Here is a 17,789-nt window from a genome sequence, read left to right as displayed (position 1 = left end):
GCTGCAGCAGAGGGAGAGGGGACACTCATTGTACCTGTGAGGGAGCAGAGGGGCAGGTGTGTGAGAGGGGGCATCTGCAAGGTCTCCGGGTGTGCATGGGGCAGATAGCCCTTGGCCAAGCCCACTGAGCTGCTGGCAGGCATCTGACTGTGCCCTGTCTTGAGGTAGGTAAAATCGTCAGGTGTGATGTGCTACACAGTTGGTAGGTGCCATAATTCATGTTTTGAAAACTGAAGAATGCAACAAAGCGCAATGTCAAGGGTATCCAGGAGTGAAATTATGAGGTTTGATTTTGAGACAGGCTGGTATTTTTAGTGCCACATTTTCTAATTTAAGCTCAAGCCAGTGGGACAAATCCTGGCTGCCATTGCTTGAATGCTGAGTATGACCTCTGCTGGAAGAGGAGACCTTGAGCTTTCCTTTGCCATAAGTGGATTTGTGTTTTAAGGCTTCCCTGCTGAAAGGTTTGTTTTTCTAAAGATTATTGTTGAGGAAGAATGCAACTGCATACTCACTGCTATTTTACTAACAATTTTTTATGAGAATCTGGTTTGCTAATCTCTTTTGGGAATTACAGGGAGAGAAAGAGGAGAGATTGTATTGATCTCAAGCGCTGTATGTTGGTCAATGGGTTTGTGTAAGGATTCATGTCATGTAAGAGGTGAACTAACACTAATCTTTGTAATTGATTACTTATTGATTGCTCCCAGGAGATATGTTTTTATATGAAAAAGGGACTTGCCTTCAATTCAATTATGGTATGTAAACAAAGTTAAGGATTTATCTGAAGGAGATTGAAAAGGTGAAAGGTGATGAGGAAAGTTCACAGTTTATGTTCACTTCAGAGGAAGTTGATTTTATTTGAGATTACCTATTACCTATCAATGGAAACATTTTCCAATATGCTCTAATGTTAAGAGCATTGTGCTTTTTCATGTCAAGACACAACCTGATAATAAAAAGAATAATTTTATCAATTTGCTAAGTGATTCAATCTAGCCATGTTTGCTCTGATGGTATTGAACCAGAAGCTCACAAATGATGACTTCAAATAGCTGGAGGAAAGGTCTGAGCTGAGAAGTCTGGGGCTGGCTGAGTCACACCATACATCTGCATTTCTTTGAACCATTTGATTTGTATCCTTATTTTAGTTTGAGATTTTTGTAATACATGTAGGAATAATCTGGAAATAAATTTCTGGTTCCAGCTGATCACTGTGTTGAAAACAGTTGTTTAATACAATCCTACTTTACAGATCCAAACAGGTTACCCAAGACAAAAGATGTTTTTAATTAACGTGTATTTGAGTTGGAAAGTCTCTTTTCCCTGTGTTTACATTCAAAGTTTTGCTCCAGTCAAAAAAACCTATATATAAGTGAAGAATTTGTATAATGGAACCTAAACATTCTAAAAAAATAACTATTGGTAATGCAGATCTAAGAGAAATAAAGAAAAAAAAAGAATGAATGTTGCTGTGCAGAAAAGTTCTCGACCATAAAATGTAAGTTCATATTGCTATGTGTATGTTCAGGTATCTAACACTTTTCAAGGTGTTATGTTTCTCATACTGCTGCTCTTTTGTTCTAATGTTGGTAGTGGGGTCTGTTTGGGGATATACAATGGGAAATAGGCATCCTGAACCCTTTGCCAAGAGCAAGATGATGTTGAAGTCAATGCTTTCTGTGTCTTCACACTAGGATCTGCTTGGAGTGATTTTTATGAGTTTTTCTAACAGGTTTTCTCACACCTTATTCTTTCCTCTTTTCTCTGAATGTCCGCATCACTCTGATTGTACTCTATATGGTGAGTTTGATGGGTGTTATTGTCATACGAAGAATGACTTTTTACAGCCAAGCCAAGCAGCAGCAAAGTCTCAGGCAGAACTTGGCAGGTGCCGACTGAGCCAGCCAGCAAATCTCAGGGCTGAGCCCTGGCAAAACACCTGCAGAGCCTGAGACACCACCCCTCACCTAGTGACATAGTAATATTTAGTGACAACAGGGACATGGTTTAGTGATTGACTTGACAGTTCTGTGTTAATGGTTGGACTTGATGATCTTAGAGGTCTTTTCCAATCTTAAAAATTCCATGATTCTATGATCACTGGGCTGCAGGTTTGCTGTGTCTTCCAGGGGGGATAGATCAGCTAGAAAAAGCAATAGCACCTGCATTTACGAAGAGAATCAATGACTGATCCAGGATGAATATCTACAGATTGGACTTTATCTTTCTGTTCTCAACTCTGAAATAAATGTTATTTCTTGAATAATTCTGGTTCCAATGCAGTCAACATTTCAGTTGGCCTCAAAGAGTAGGACAAACTGGCAGCAACAGAGTGGTATGTCTTCCCTCGATCTAAATATAAGGAATTTCATAAGAACAACTTGTGTAATATTTCTGCTAGAGTACCCAAATCTAACTATTAGCCATAAGATTTTCAAAATTGGTAAATCCTCCTATGATCAAGAAACAATTCACCAAATTATTCAAATGTACTGTACAGCTGAACCAATTTAAGAGACTAGGGGTCTGTGAGATAGTACAGGTAATTTAAACCCTTGGAATGATAGAAGATCCTATTTATTTTTAACTCAGTTTATTTGCACAGAATTTAGTGGGATCAGATGGTGTAGCCAAGGTGATGATGACAGGGAAGTAACCCCTGGATTATTTCGTATGGTGCTGTACCATAAATCATACTGAAGCATTTAGGAGCAGTCCTTGAACTAGAGCAGCCGCCCACTGGAGCAGCTCATCTGATCTGGAAGCCATGGAAAACTTGTGAAAGGTAGGCTGATATATTGGTTAGACAGTACTGATACTTCAGCCTTTAAAAATTATAGAGATATTCGCTTTACTTCCTTTGTTTCTCTTTTGCCCTGTACTTTTGTCCATCCCCCTCAAAGGAGCTGGTATGTGTCCTTTTCCCTCTATTGTTAAATGTGTGCATACATCTCAAAATTCTTTACCATTCTGGTTTAATGAAGTTTGGTCCTTTTATAGATACTTTACATATTGCATCACAGATGCAATTTCAAGGGATATCAGAAAAAGGCATCTTTGACATTGGCCAGGCATGTCAAGTAGCAGTGACATTGCAAATATAAAACATACTCCAGTAGGAAATTTCCTGTCATTTGTGAAGCCTGGCAGATATTAGATTCTAGGGAATCCTTGGGGTGAATGTTAGGTGTCCTGTATTTCCTTAAAGACCTCAAATAGAAAAGTGCAAACACTGTTTTGGCATTGTTACAAAGTTAAGTATTCCTAAAATATTATGGGTTTGGTTTCTGTTGCCCAAATAGCTTTCTTTATACTAAAATACAATTGGAATTTCTTCGTAGAAACATCTAGAAATACAATTTCTACTACTGTATGGATCTCTGCTCAAACGGAGTATTGTTTGGTAAAGAATGCTGGTAATTTGGTATCTCTTTCAATTGTTGATAGATAGAATGCTTCTTTTTTATTTTCTTTTTTTTTTTCTTTTTTTCCCTGCTGGAAGGTCTCATTTTTCATTTCTTCTTTGAATTTTGACCGTTTTCCTTGGGTTTTTGATGACATGTCTTTTTTAATTTTTCTTTTTTTTTTCCATATTCAACATGTTTCCTGAAGGAAAAGAAAGAAGATGTTATGGACATAATATAATTTGGCATGTTAATAAAATAAGGGTACACATTGAGGTCAAATGCCACAGACTTACTTGGCAAAGGCAGTAGATAGTTTGTCTGAGGAATGAGACTTTTTAAATACATAATAAGGATTTCTTTAATTAAGGAAAGAACTCATCAGGGAAGACTGCCTATGTTACTTAGAGCATAACTTAAGGAGGTGTGCAATACTGTATACTTATTGCATAGATGTTGTTAACTATATGAATTAATTGTGGCTTTAGTGATTGGGATATCCAATGAAAAAAGAGCAGGTAGTAAATGCTGTTCAAAACTTTCATCAGCATGACAGAGGACTGAATTAGAAGAAAGAATAGGTTATCTGGGAAACGCATGATTAACCAGATACATCATACAACTTTATTTTTCACTGAAAGCCAGAAAGCATTCCTTTTGTATGCAGGCCTGAATTCCTTCTTTACCCACTAGTGTTTGCTGTATTTGATGTAAAATGGTAAAGTAAAATGTGGGAAAGTTACTAGTAGTTGTTAGCAGAAAGATTTTTCTTTATGTACTATATATTCCAGATTTGTTAATTTTCTATCTTCACTTATAATAATACTCCTTGTGTTGCATTAAACTCTCTCATACAAAAACATTTTCTTGTAATTAGGTTTTCTTAGAAAAATATCACTACTTTAAAGTAGATGCAGTTCAGCTGTATAATGTTTAAGCCTTCTAGGTATTTGTAAGCTATTTTTCAGGTAAACGTGAATCTATTAACCTGAAAAAATATGCAAATATTTTAATTTTTCCGCTTTCATTTAAATTAGCTACTTTAGTTTCAAATTGACTGTAGAATTGATGATACTAAGAAAAATAATAGTCATGGGAACAAGAAGATTAACTTAAGCAAAAATGCTACCACATGATCTGTGAATTAAGTCTTTGTCAAAAAATCTGGTTCAGTTCAATTTAGAGTTTTAGTACATGTGGGAATAAAAATATTAACTAAAAGCAAGAGATCTCTGAACTTCAGGAGATCTTCAGAGGATGTGAAGAAAAGAGCACATGATAATATGACACAAAAAGAATGGAACTGTGAAAAGTAGCATCAAAGTTAAAATTCTTTCTCTATCCTGACTCTTTTTCCTAAACCAGGAAAAATAAGATGTTAGTTCCAAGAAAGAAAAAATAAAACTGAAAATTTAACATAATAAATGAATTATTTGTAAACAATGTGAGTTTGAGTGCAAGAATATAAAAAACCCCAAATATTTATATTCTTTTCACGGATTTCTACCTAGATTTACTTGCATTAATGTCTAATGCATTCTTATCTTATCCTGTTGTCAAATTTTGACTGTACTGAATAGCTAAAGCTACACTGATCTCACCGCTGTGAGATTCTGAGCGCTGTTCTCTTTGACTTAAAAAGTGAAAGACTCATTCACAAGTTTCCTAAAATTTATGCTCCCTTCTGGGCATTTTCTACAATGTAAGATGAAATAACTTTTTAACTAAGAATTTCTCACCAAAATTTGAGTTCTCTTGGTTTGAAAATACTGCAGGTAATTTAGACCCTTATGCAACAGGTATAAATAGATTTTCTATATGTCATTAGTTTTCAGAGTCGAAAATGACACCGTCTCTCTTTTCTTTTTGCACCATCTTTCTTTTCTCTCTTCTTTCTACTTTCTTTTTAAAAGCAGTATCTCTTCTGTCATTTTTCATCTTCAGTGTGCACCATGCAAAACAGGAAAAAATCTAATTAACCAAGTGTAGAAATACATGGGTCAAGGGAGGAAAAACTAATCCATTACCACTAAGAAGAAATCATCAAGTCCCAAAAGCTTCATAAAGAAAAAGCAAATATTGCAAAGAAGGCATCCAAAACAATGAAACACTGTTCCTCAGTGTTCACCTAATGCCAATCACCTGCCTTGCCTGTAAATGTCTTTTCTACCAGCAGCACTCCTTCACTGCATGCCAGTTTATGCCCTGCCAGGTGTCTGTCCCTCTTTCATCCCCTACTTCCAGTCTCTGCAGACCTTTATCACTACTTGAACATGTCTGGGCTTGTTATGTTCTGATTCACCAAGATATGTTGAACATGCAATGCAAATAGTATGATATATTTTGCATGAATCTGTCCATATAACTCCCTTCTAATCTCATATCTTTTGCTATAACACCTTTCCACCCATGATGATCTTCCACACACAAACCACTTAGTTTCCCTTTATAGCAGTATTTATTTTTATTTTCTTTTATAAATACTGTTGTTTTAGATCTTCTTATATCTTCCATAAATGGACATTACATATATATATATATATATATTTATAGTTTCACTTTTACAAATTTGAAGGCTATAGAGTATGGGTCTGATGTCTGGCCCAGCACCTTAGATCACTTGGGACCTGAGCTACGTCTTACTCTCTTAGTTCTTGTGATACACCTGCGTCAACTTGGTTGGTGAAGTCTTAGTGTAACATTTTGCCATAACAATGCAAGAAAGGTAGTTGTTTTTGACTTCAGATCTATAGCACCAATAAATATGGCAGAACTGTCACAGATTGTTCTCATTTCTTCTAAACCAAGTTTCATACGTTGGATCTGTGGGAGGTTTGGGGGTTTTTTATTTCAGGTCTTAATTCAGATATTTCTTAAAAAAACCCAGCATCCAGAATAGGGTTTTGGGAAAAAAACCTACTCTGTAATTTTCCAACTTACTTCCTATTTTGTCTGTTGTCATACAGGTTTTTTATAACAAGTTAGAAGCAATGTTATTTGTATCAAACCAAAGGATTTTAATGAAAGTCATTTGTAACGGAGAAAGATCTGTATGGTGATGCAGCCTCTTACCTGTCATCGACACAAGCAGATGGCATATGGACCAGTGCTAAAGTCTCTCCTAGTTCAAAGTGAGCTCATGAATCTGAAATAAACATCCTCAGACAAGTCCAAAGTATACAAACTGCTTCATTATACAATTCTTCACAAGACAAGTGTTCATTGTTAAACATGGTGCTTAAGTTTTTGGACATTCAAGGTCATAGAAAAGTCTGCAGAAAGTGCAAGGCTATATCATGCTGGTGGTATTACGGTATGCCTTTTCAAAGTGAGACATTTGCAAAGACTGAGTGATCAAATAAGTCTAAATATAAGTAGAATAAGTCCAGAAGTAGAAAAAGCCTCTAATAACTTCCACAGAGTTTAGATGCGTTTCTTTTCAGTGTGTGTGTCTTTAACACTAAATTAATTTAGTGGTAAAAGTCCTTGGGAAGTGTATAATAAAATCCATTGTTGAAAGATTTCTACTGAGTTACAGGCTTTGCATGTGGATATTTCAGAAACTGGGAAAGATGATGACAATTAAGTAAAACTTAAAGCTTAGCCTCGTTGCTAGCACTTCCTGCCACCCTTATCCTGGTTTTGCCTGGATTGCTGCCTGGCAGGAAGAAGGGAAAGTTGATTATTTGGGAAAGATGTAGCTCTTTTTACCTGTTTGATTAGGTGCTGATGCCAGCAGTGTTGTCAAACGGCTACTGAGAACAGTTGAACTGTCAATGCAGACACAGGCTTAACTGGGCTGGTGCAGGCAGAGTCCAGTGCTGTCTGGGAACCCAGCATTTACTACCACTATTTTCCAGTACATGCTGATATTTCTACTCAGCAGATCACACTAAAATGGGAGCCTGGATACAGCTCATCACTTAGTCCAAGTAAAAGAGTTGTCCCCTGGCTGTGCACACCCTCTGCTTTACCTTGTGTTGCGTCTGTCCCTGAAGCATCCCCAGTTCCAGGCCCTTAGGAAAACCTGGTTAAAACAGATCCACTCGGCTCTGCCTCAGGACAGAAAGAATGTGCTGCAATCTTAGCTGATGAAAACAAGTCTTTTTGTTTGTTTTGTTTTATTTTTTCACCCAGAGCTGTATTATTAGAAAGGACCCTTTCTTTGCTGTCTCTTCTCCCTCCTCTGAATCTGCTAAGGGTCTCTTTAACTTTTCTTTCCTCTTTTCTGAACTGGGCAATTTTCTGTTCAAGCAAATCATAACCAAGTTGAATTGAAAGAAAAGTAATTTACGTGCTTGAAAGTGTGTTTCTCTCCAGCCCTCAGGTGCTGTCACAACAGCCATGAGGTATATTGTCACATGTGGTGGAACAAAAAAGACTCTAATAAATTTAGCTATGATTACTAAAAAGAAATGCTGTGCTTATGCCTGCAGAGGCATTTTCTGCTCAGAGATAGTTCTTTGTTCAAAAAGAAAATCAGGAGACATTTTCTTTGTCTGAAAAACAGGATTTGCCTAAGAGGATTTGCCAAAGACTATGAAAATTTATTCATTTTCAGGAAGTAATGACATTGCATTGTGTACTGGTTTAAGAGTCAACCAGCAGGGGAAATGAACTCAACTCAAAGGAGAGACCACAAGTCAGAATAACAATTTATTAAAACAACACAGCAAGCACAATCACACAAAAAAACAATTGGTCCTAACCCACAAAACCCACATGTAAAACCTGGTACCCTGGGGCATGAACAAAGTGGTGTTCCCTGGGCCCCGCTTGAGTCCAAAGTAAAGGGAGAGGGGAGAAACCTGCTGTTGGGAGAGCTGTTGCAGTCTGGTCAGAAGCGGTGATTGAAGTCCAGCAAAGGTCGAGAGCGACGAGCTGCAGTCTTCCTTCTGGATCCCACGAGCGGGTGCCAAAAGTTCTGAAACTCCAGGTTTATATACATTCCAGTTCAGGCAAAAATGGTCAATCCTTCCCTCAGAGCGGGGGAGTTCCATAAAAGGTTCAGAGCGGGGACTTCCATAAAAGGTGTGAGGACAAGAGCATCCTCTTATCTCACAGGCCTCTTAACACCTAGCCTGATGAGTCAGGCTCTGTGGGCGGAGGGTGTGAACAGTTTCTGGGTAATGGCATGGAAGGCTATAGAATACCATGATGAACTGATCTCAGCTGTCCTAACTAGGACACATTGTCTGCCATATTTGCATATCTTTGTTGCATACTTTTCAGGGGCTTTTGCACAAAATAAAGGTGAGCTACATGTGTGTTGCTGTTTTGGAAGTTCTGGGAATGAGAAGACTGGGAATGGGAATTCATTAGGACACCAGTGGATAGTGTTATTGTATTCTTCAGTTTGAACTCAACGAACAGGTGCCACCCATCTGTAATCTTTCTTAGTTTAGGCTGTGACTGCAGAATGAATAAGAACTGGACTTAACAAGTCATTAAGAGAGGGTGGGGTTATGGGTTTGTGGCCCTGGTTTATTCCACTCATACAAAATCAAACTACTTCCCTCCTCAAAAACTTAATGCAGGAGATCATGAGACATAGAAATGAAAAAAAATTAATTCTTAATGTTTTGTGGAGCATATGCTGTAAGTGTAGATCTAATTCTGCAGGATTACCCCTGGAGTAATTTTTGAGTTCAGGAAGCTCCCCAGCACTAAGGTGAGGCATTCCAGCCATATGGGGCTGGGCTATAGGCAGAGAAATTCAGGACTGAGTGTTTTACTTCTGGTTTTTTGTTAAGGAGAAAATGTGCTCTCTCTGGCATGATTGTTCTCTCCAAGTATCCAGGATACTGAGGAGAAATTCAAACTAGGAACTCTGAATACTTTCAGTGTTCTCCTGGAGTTACCTGAGTCTCTTCAGCAACTGTAGGAAAACCCAGGAGACATCAGCCAGGTAGTGAGAGGTTCATGGCTTTTCTTTGTTCTTCCATCTTGTACTGCATCCCCAAGGGCTCACCTTCAGGTCTAAATATATTCTTTAAATTTCTGTTTGCCTCTTGTAATCATTTATAGGTTCCAATCTGTTCCCAGTCCAGAAAGATGTTTGACTTCTCATTATCTCAGATTTCTGCAGAACAAGGTGCCATATAGGCTATAGCAAAAAGGAAGAGAGAAAACGAATTCTCCAGAACTGAGGAATGCCAGAATGCCTGTGCAGAATTTTGCAGTTATTTTGATGAGGGTTTTCTATTTTTGTGGTTGCTTGTTTGTTATTTTTTTTTAATTTTTCTCTGGCGCTTGGTGTGATTATGTGGTAATGACTATAGTTCATGCTAAATCCAGCCCAGATAGAGGTGCTGCACCAACTTTAGACCAGTATTGGTCACTACTTTCTAGCAGTAAGAGAACTAATTTTCTCTCCACAGGAACACATAACATTTCTTCTATCAATTTTCTTTTTTTTTTCTTCCTGTCTGGGAGAGGCATGATGCTGGAGATGAAGTGATGCCTCATTGTACTTTGCAGCCTCAAGAGTTGCCTACTTGTGAACACATAGCCAGCAGCAGCCCCCTATTCCAGCCTCTGAATCTCTCTTCCCATAGTGCACTGCAGTCACTGAGGGCTTGACTTGCATGCTGTGGATAATGAATAGCATTTTGTGGGTTGTGTGAATGAGATTGGAATTATATGGACTTAAAACCTATGACATAATATGTTTTGATTATGGAGGGCATAACTAACCTGGTCCTTTGCAGGCCTGTTTTCCCAGATAATTCTCATGATTTTCTAATTTCTGGCCAAAAATACAAATAAATAACCTGAAACCAAGATAGCAGTGAGTCACATAAGAGATTACATAGCTTTTGAATGTAGAGAGGCTTATTCTATCACTGTTATTAGTCACTTTAGTCACTGTGTCTTTTTGTTGTCTTGGTATGGAGTCATTGGTCTGTTGTGACACTGCTATTTCTATTTGGTTTTTGCTTTGAGCAGAATATTTGTTTAATGTATAGAAAGCTCTGACTGTTATGTTATGGCTAGTGGCAGAGCTGCTCTTGAGCTGTGAATGGTCATGCAATTGGTAGAAATAAGTATCCTTACTCGAGGTTATATTTTGAATACAGATAGTAAGAAAAAAATCTGCCAGCTAGTGAGCAGTTACTTACCCTATTTGTGCTCTGCCAGTTGGGCTGTTGAGAAACAGATTTTGACCAGCATATTTTAACTCTGTACATTCCCATCAGTCTGCAGGCTGGTCATAAGAGGTATAGTACAGGAGAGAAGACTGGACTATCCTCCCACTCCAGACAAAGATACACCATTGAAGCAGGGAATGATGTCTTTAGAAACATAGGTAAGCATTTAACTACTTATTAAACCATGAAAGGGAAGTAAATATGACTTTGGTTTATTCCTTTAAATACAAAGAGACTTAACTAGTCTTCCCTGTGTAAAGTTGGGAAGACATGTAACCTCCTGGGAAGGAGGAGGTTGAAACCCAACCAAACTTGAAATCAGAATAAAGTACTTTCTCAGGAGTGCTGTATCATTTCATGTGTGGGTGCTTATGGTATCCAGGTCAAAACACTGCAGCCCATTTACTGACTTACCTCCCTCCTCCCCCTAATATACTCGTACATTTCTGTGTCACCAAAGCACTGTACAGTGAGGAAATTTTTCCACGGACAAGGTCCTGTGCATGTGCAAGAGGGAACCTAGGGATGGGAAGGGATGGGGTCAGGGAGGATAATGATCCTGAGAGTAATGTAGTATCTCCATTTGGAGTAACTTCATCCTGAATGTACATTAAAGGGCAGAAAATATTTATGTTTTGTTGATCCTTGAGAAAAAGCAGCCATGGTAATGGTATGAAAGCTTTTTAAAGGGGCAATAAATAATAGTTATGACAAATAAGTCTTGGAGCCATAAAAATCCCTCCTTGGCCACCTGAAAGCTTCTGTATTACCATTATTTTATTATTTCACTATAAATAACAGTGTTTGTCTTAGATCAAAGCATATAATACATGCAAAGTTTTTAGACCAAGTTACCTTATTTTCCTAAATGGTAGTGAGTGATACGTTATTTATTGTAAGATTCAGGTTAATCCTAATTTTGCTCAGTTTCTGAAGAGAAGTTTAGGTCAATCTCCAATTTTTTAACTGCAGACGTTTATGAGCACAAAGAAACACTGGTGCCATCGCTGGCATTAGAATGTCTTTCAGATTTTTTGAATCAGATTTTTTCTCTTTCAGAAGGTAAGCAGAGACTGTGAAACACTTCCGAGCAGCATAGAGTTGCCCATGAAAGGGCATGGTGTCTGTTGTTCGTTTACAGCAGCATGATTGATACTGAACACTGTGGAAAACAGCTGCCAGAGTGCAGAGCCCTTCAAGGCTTAAAGCTGTGACAAGCAGGAGCAAAATTGTAACTATATTTGCATATACACTGCAGCATCTTCCAGCCTCAGAAACATTATCACCATTGATAAATACCTCTAGATATATTTATTTAGATGTGGCAGCATCAGGCCACAGCTACTCCTAGCATTACGGGTGGTTGTAGCCATTAAACAGCTGTATAAAAGGGTGCATGTGTTAGAAGCAAGTATTACAGAGACACAGAGTTACTTCTAGTTTAGTAGAGCATGAGGGCTTGTTGTGATCCGATTAGTGAGAGAAGCCTCTGCCCAAATTAAGGTGCAAGCAAGACCATATGCCAAAGTCAATAATATGGGTTTTAGTTAAAAATGAGGGTGAGGTAGATAGAAAGAAATAGAAAAGAGTGGAGTGGGGAGAGAGATCAGGTAGAAGGTAGTCACCACCTATGGATCCAGCGGTGTCCTGTTGGTCCTTTTTCACCCTGGGCTTCTTGGTGTGGGGGGGTCTCAAGATCATCCAAAACTTTTCACTATTTATACATTTTAGCAAACAAAGGAATTAATGCGCATTTGTTACACAGTTCTCTATGAGTTAAATGATTCCCTCACTTCTAATGCGAATTAGTCTGCATGCTCAGTCTTTCTCTTCTTTCGAGTCTGGGGGTTTCCTGAGTCAGTGGGTTGTGAGTCAGTGCTTGTGATCTCTCCCTGCCAGAATTACCTTTTACCCAGTCAGAGCTGATTTCATCACAGTTACTGAGTTGGCTTTCTTTGTAGTCCATAAACTTTGCATTCTTTGTGTCCATAATCAGTAATACAGTCCTCTCCCTCAGCTTTGTTAACCTCCCCTTAAGTCTGAGATAACACCTGGACAATAGTACCACCTTTATCTTGTCTCGAGTTCCTGGTGTGGTACCTTAACTTGCAGTCCAAGTTTCAGGTCCTATTTGGCAGGGGCTTCAGTGGTGGTTGCAGATGCCACCTGTCCCATAACTTGGGGTGATATTTGTTTGACCGGTGATATTTGTTTGACCATTGATATGCATACAACCTGTTGCTTCTTTACACAGCTCGCCCCAGTGGGAATTTTGGTCTGGATGGATTATTCAGGAGGTACTATGACGGGGGGAGAGCCGTAACCCCCCTTATGCAAGACCCTGAAAGGATCACTCTGCACAGAGTCATGCTGTGGCACAGAATGAATGTTTATTGAACATGGACGCCAGTTTTTATAGGGAGAGCAGGGACTTTTCTGGAACAAAGGGTGGAGATTGGGAGTATTATTTCAACAGTGGCAAATCACAGCAAAAAGGAGTGGAACTGTATGAACCTGGACAAATGAGAAACTGTCTCTGGGGAGAACAGGTGAAGCAGGTAGGACAAATAAGGAGAGAGCTTATGTTGAACCAATAGGAAAAAAGGGTAACAGGGGTACAGTACCGGGAATAACACATTTTTATAATAAAATATATTATACTACTAATAAAATCGTTGCACCATGGAGTAAAGGCACTTTGAAACAAACACTCTTGCAGTCCCGGCAGGCACAATCAGTGCACCATGACATAAGTGCATTCTGATGTTATTTCTTCTTCTTCTGATTTCTTTTCACTAATTTCCCTCCACCACTCGTAAACCTCCATTGGGGCACCTCCAGCAGTACTCTTGCCTCTGCCAGGCCTGGAGTTAGCAACATCCTGTCACTCCATTCTGTGCTTATCTCATGAGAAAGTCCTTCTGTGGCCTTAACTGTCTGAGACAGGCAACTGTTCTCTTTAAGTCCTTACAGGGCTGTATCTCCATGTTGAGAAAAAAGATAATAGCAAACTTTGAGTCATATGCTGGCTGCCAACACAAAGCCTTTCAGGATTCAGCTGTTAAATCTCCTGTCTTCTTTTGGCACCTCAGCACATGAAGAGCTTCCAGGAGTTTCTCAGTCCTTAATATCTTTTTCCTTAGCAACAATCTTGACAAATGAAATCCACAGCATGCTGCCTGTCCATGTGATTATCTGGCAGTATGAAGAAAGGGAGTAAAACACACACTAAATTGCACCATAATTTGCCAGGCAAAGTTTATTACTATAAGGTATTTTTTCCCCACAAATGTTTATGTATGTATTGCAGTATTCACAGAACCACAAAACATCAGCTGTTGGCCAACTACTACCTGTATTACACTCCGTATCACACTCCTAGATGATACCTTTAGCTACCAATATGAAGTTCATCTAGGTTAAACTCCTGTTAAGAAACAGCAAAATTGCTAGCAGCAAAACTATTATTCATCCCAGAATAGTGAGTCTGGATACATCTGGAATAATACACTGAACAGTATCAGAACCTGTTCTTTGTCCTTGAACCTGATGCCATAAGGTCTTTAGGATATTTTAGCTTTTCGTAGATTTTAAAGTAGCTTTGTAGTAAATATAAATTTTTAGTATAGTTGTATAGTCTCTCACACTTTAGTACAGTAGTTAATACTTACCAAACCCTATTCCCCACTTCATATCAAATTTTCTAAATTCTTTAGGCTTGTTTAGCCTCCTTCTAATGCAGGACTATAGTAAATACACCTTGTTAAAGAACATATGCAACCCAGGCAGGAACAAGAAGATACCATCATAGTCAAAGCAACCGTCAAACCTGGAACCTTGGAGAAGCTGCAGACGCAGTACATGCCATGAAGAAGATGAGGAAGAAAGGGATCTTGGGACCTTTGACTCAATTCCAGGAAGGTGTACCAGGGGGGTAGATTTGGGGAGGGTCTGGGACCAGATAGTTCTTGGGTTGGACCATAAATTGTGAAACCCCTGGACACGGGTGCGCGTCTTTGTACTCCTTGCGCCAAAAGGCCTTCATTAAAGACCTGCTCTCTATCTTACTTATTCTAATATGGCCTGGTGAGTTTTTTTTCTCCCAGTTTTAGGCAACAAACCCAACCAAAATTTTTTTACTGTGCCTCTATTTTTAAATTCAAAACAGAGGGTCTGTATCCAGATTGCCTACTGGAAATGGTCCCTGACTCATCAGAAACCAACATTGTCCCTGAGAACTGCCTAAGAGAGGGTTATTTGCCCCTGTTCCAAAACCACATTAATCACCTTCCTACAGTTATGCAGTAAAGAGGCTACAATAGCTGGCACTATTAAACTTACTTATTAGTTTAGATGTCAGCAGTAAAGCTGGATTGGGTACAGGGACGCCGAACCCATTTCTCAGACGCTCTTTGGATTTCTGTGATCTTTGACTTGCAGGACTTCAGCATCTCTAACCACAAATACTTGGCCAAGTAGGTAGCTTGAATAATTTTAACACCCACTATTGCCTCCTGAGCTTGGATGCATTGAAGGTCTGCCTCACCAGCACATCAGTAGGACAGGGATGATCACTTTAATATGTATTGTTGGGGTAATATTCTCAATGTGGGCAGCTTCTTTAGAAACTTTTGCTTCTCTTTTGACCTCTGTGTCTCTTTTAATAATTCTGAATAACATTGAAGATGAACTGCAGGCTTCCTTCACAGCTGGCAACCTCTGAGAGACTGTCAGGTGTTCAGGTCTAGTCAGATGAATTTCAGGCCATGTGCTTGCCTCTGCTTTGTGGGGATCCAGCTTAGTGGTGGATAACCCTAATCAACAATACATTGTCTCCTTAGCCCTCCCTGCTACTTCCTTTCTGCTCACCAAGAATAGCACCACCTTCCCTGGACCTCAGATTTGTCTTCAGCTGAGCCTCTGCCCATGGCTGACTCTGAACTTCAAAGATTCCTCTTGCCTAGTAGATCTAAAATGCAGATGCTGCTCCAAACCCTTAACTAGTTCCATCCCTCAACCTTTGGTAATTTGAGTATTGCAGCATCCTCTCTTCTTCCGTCCTGCATTTCTCACGTTTATCTACAACACTGCTAACTCAGAGCTTTCCCAGTTAAGAACTTTGGCCCTGTCTTCCCTCTCCATTCGTCATTCTTCTTTGTCCATCCCTTTTCAGCTCTTTTTTTGTTCATAACACATGAGAAGCATATTGTTTTTGCTAGGAGATCATCATTGGTTCTGTTTTGACTAGTAAATGAACAGGCAGAGGGGCAGAAGTAGGCTACCTGCACTGTTAAACTGTTCAAACAGTCCCATGCACAGCTGCAGTGTATTATCAATCTTCCAGGTAATTCCTGGGATGATCTGAGAATTAATATAGGATAAGCTATTAACTTTGGGCAGTTTGGATATGGCCGTTTATAATTTCAGGATGGATATGACTAGACTGTGCCACCTGGTCTCAAGACCAGAGAAGGCACTCAGGACACCTGTGTAGCTCTTCAGGCTTCTGGAGGTCTGAAGCAGTGGTAGATTTCTGTTGCAGAAAGCTGAAGTGCATAGTACAAAGTAATTGAGATGTGTAATAAACATTGTCATTGTAACATATTTTCTCTTGGGACTCACACTCCCGCTGTGTTACTTAGTTACTGCTGCTTAATATCCCTGTTCTAAACAAGCTCTTGGTTCCCCCGAGATCATTTCAGTCACCTTTACCAAAGTTTAATGGTCCAGACAGTGATTAAAATTTTGTTATCTAGTAATTACTCTGTAAAGAAATTGAGTCTCCAGACTCTAAAGATGTATAGACATCTGCCTACGAGTTACTTTCTCGTGAAGAAAGGAAGGATATTTTCCAAAAGTTTCATCAGTGTTATGTTTTAAATCATACTGCTGTTATAATCTCTGCTCAGACAGCCTCAGATTTGCCTTCCCCATGTAGAATTTAATTTGTATATTTCACACAGATGCTTCATTTGTCAAATTTGTTGTTGCACTTAAAGTATTATTGAATTAAAATGTTGCCTATAAAATATTGGCTAGATACCAAAGCCTATCAAGAACAAGTCTCCAGAGTGAAAGTTTCAAAATCATATTAATATGTAGGAAAGCACCTGAGTGGCAAATTTTGTTACAATTGATTATGGAGGTAATCCATTTCTCTCTAGGTCATCACTACATTGCATTAAAAAATGACTTTACAAACACTGGAAGTGTCAGACACTGCAGAGACCACCGAAATGCAAATACCTTGTGTTTTCCAGAGGGCCTTCAGTTTCAGAGACATGCGAGTGATTGGGTAATGTTGTCCTCTGGTGGTTAAGATGGCCATTCATTTATTGTTGAGGACAGAACATTGGGCTGGGATTCAGGAAACTCATATTTATTTCCAAAGCTGTGTCAGCCTGAGGGATGACCTTGGGCAGTCACTCTGTCTTTTGTGGCTTGTTTTCTCTTCTGGCAAATGGAAAAATGACCCTGATACCTATGGATGAAAAGCAAAGTGTAAGAGATAGCCATTTTTATTATTACTCAGAAAACTTTACGTAATCCTTTTATTCTTTCATTTTTTTAGATACATAAGGAATTTTGTGTCTTTTTCACAAAGAAAATATGATGCCATAATGAGAAGCCAATTTTCTTCTATTGCTTATTCTGCTTTAAACAAAGCATGTGACTTTCAAAACAAGCATGTGGAACCAATCCATCATTAGTCTGGGTAAGTTTATGCATGAAAACTTGTAACAATTACTATTTTATTACCGATTTCAGCTACTTGTATTTTTCCACTCTCTTTAGTCTTCTACTGCTAGAAATAGTACTTATATCTAAAGACTACTTGCTGTACTTTTTAAAAAGAAATTGTACTTATACTTCTTATAGCACAAATTAAATCACAGAAGTGATGTTAGAAAGTTATTGATTGCTAAAAAATATTTACACTGATATGGATAGAAAGGATGAGATGAAGCTGTGAAGTCTTTTGCAGTCTGGACTCTGTATGCTCCATCTTCCTCTTCCTTCTGAGGCTGCAGAAGTGGAAGATAAACTATTAACTCTGGAGTGTGGCTGCTGAAGTGAGCTGTGCAAGCAATGTGGCAGTTATCAGCACCTCCTCATCCCCTCACAGAATCACAGAATCGTTTAGCTCGGAAAAGACCCTTAAGATTATCATTTCCAACTGTTTGCCCGGCAATGACAAGTCCAGCACTAAACATGTCCTACATGTCTTTTA

General features: G+C 38.9%; 3 long non-coding RNA genes across 6 annotated transcripts in view; 1 reads left to right on the top strand and 2 right to left on the bottom strand.

Annotated features, from left to right (window-relative positions):
- Positions 1-19: 19 nt before the first annotated feature.
- The window catches only part of LOC108507364, a 22,151-nt gene continuing 4,381 nt past the window's right edge, over positions 20-17,789 (top strand). Inside the window, exons 1-3 of one of the 3 annotated variants that reach the window (XR_001878101.1) lie at positions 20-164; positions 2,609-2,788; positions 6,374-6,479. This is a non-coding gene — a long non-coding RNA (uncharacterized LOC108507364). Of the gene's footprint in view, positions 165-2,595; positions 2,789-6,373; positions 6,480-17,129; positions 17,274-17,789 lie in introns of those variants that run through there. The other 2 variants (XR_001878100.1, XR_001878102.1) reach the window with 2 other exon arrangements.
- Positions 3,590-7,170, bottom strand: LOC108507362. The gene is made up of 4 exons (XR_001878097.1): positions 7,119-7,170; positions 6,480-6,552; positions 5,147-5,345; positions 3,590-3,609 (listed from the first exon to the last, which is right to left on the bottom strand). It is a non-coding gene; the product is annotated as an uncharacterized LOC108507362 (long non-coding RNA).
- LOC108507361 overlaps positions 14,546-17,789 on the bottom strand; it is a 29,476-nt gene continuing 26,232 nt past the window's right edge. For both annotated transcript variants that reach the window (XR_001878096.1, XR_001878095.1), the window contains exon 5: positions 14,546-17,039. This is a non-coding gene — a long non-coding RNA (uncharacterized LOC108507361). The remainder of the gene's footprint in view (positions 17,040-17,789) is intronic.

This window comes from Lepidothrix coronata, unplaced genomic scaffold (genome assembly GCF_001604755.1).
Source record: "Lepidothrix coronata isolate B3197 unplaced genomic scaffold, Lepidothrix_coronata-1.0 Scaffold253, whole genome shotgun sequence".
Lineage (NCBI taxonomy): Eukaryota > Metazoa > Chordata > Aves > Passeriformes > Pipridae > Lepidothrix > Lepidothrix coronata.
The sequence above is the reverse complement of the archived record's forward strand: the minus strand, read 5'-3'. Positions and strand labels throughout refer to the sequence as shown.